The sequence below is a fragment of the Lepidochelys kempii genome, chromosome 21 (assembly GCF_965140265.1).
Source record: "Lepidochelys kempii isolate rLepKem1 chromosome 21, rLepKem1.hap2, whole genome shotgun sequence".
In the NCBI taxonomy this organism is placed as follows: Eukaryota; Metazoa; Chordata; order Testudines; family Cheloniidae; genus Lepidochelys; species Lepidochelys kempii.
In genome coordinates this window covers 13,643,455-13,644,669 of record NC_133276.1, presented here as the reverse complement: position 1 = coordinate 13,644,669, position 1,215 = coordinate 13,643,455, and positions in this window count along the sequence as shown.

Here is a 1,215-nt window from a genome sequence, read left to right as displayed (position 1 = left end):
GGCCTATACTTAAAACATTGGCTGGCAGAGTAACGTTGGCCAGTGGTGTGATGTTTTGATGCCATTTTTATATAGTCACCGCTGTAACAGCATAAAAGGGCTTTCCCCCGTACAGGAGAACCTCAGAGTTAGGAACACCAGAGTTAGGAACTGACCAGTCAACCCCTCAGTTGGAACCGGAAGTAAGCGATCAGGCAGCAGCAGAAATAAACAGTGTAGGTGGGGGGGGGGATATAGTACAGTCCTGTGTTAAATGTAAACTACTAAAAACATTAAGGGACAGCAGCTTTTTGCTTTCGCACGGTGATGTTTCAAAGCTGCATTAAGTCAATGCTCAGTTGTGAACTTTCGAAGGAACCATCAGAACGTTTTGTTCAGAGCTGCGAACATTTCAGAGTTAGGAACCACCTCCAGCCCCCAGGTGTGGGATAGCTTATTTCGTTTGGGGAAGTAGAGTGCAGGCCATACTGATCCCGGCATTTGCTACAAATGCCATCTCCACTGGGAGGCTCTGCACTGTGCCCCCTTTGCCCCTAACCCCTGCTCCCCCCCCGGCCCTTCCTGTGCCCAGGTGGGGAAAGTGCCCTGGATGCCCAGAGCGCTCGGTTTCAGAGGAGCAGCCGTGTTAGTCTGTATCCGCAAAAAGAACAGGAGGACTTGTGGCATCTGAGAGACTAACCAATTTATTCCAGCATAAGCTTTCCTGAGCTACAGCTCACTTCATCGCTCCCCCCATCACAGCCCACTCTGGGGGCACAGAGGGTCACTGAAGGCGGGGGGAGGAGGGGACCAGTAGCTGTGCATCACCCCTTGCCCCATGTTCCTCTGCCAGGAGGGGGCAGAGAGAAATCTGCCCCCTCCCCACCCATGCAGCGCTCCCCTGCCAGCCCGGCGTAGTCTCCGACTCTGCACCGGTGCCCCCCTGGGCGGTCGCCCCAGCGGCCCACCCCCTAAGGCCGGCCCCGCCTGGGGCACATTTCACTCCAGGATCCAGCCTGGACTCAGTTGACTTCAGGCCCCCCAACCCCTTTCCGAGGCTTGGAACTTTTGGGGAGCAGCAGGGAGCTCCTGCCCTGCGGGGAAACCCCCCTCCCCAGTGTGTCGGGGGGCGGGGTGGGGGGGAGAGCTGCAAGGTAAAGGCAGCAGCTCGCCCTCCCCTTCCCAGTTCGGCCCCCGCCAGCGGAAACAAAAGCCCAGGCCCGGGCGAGCTCGCTG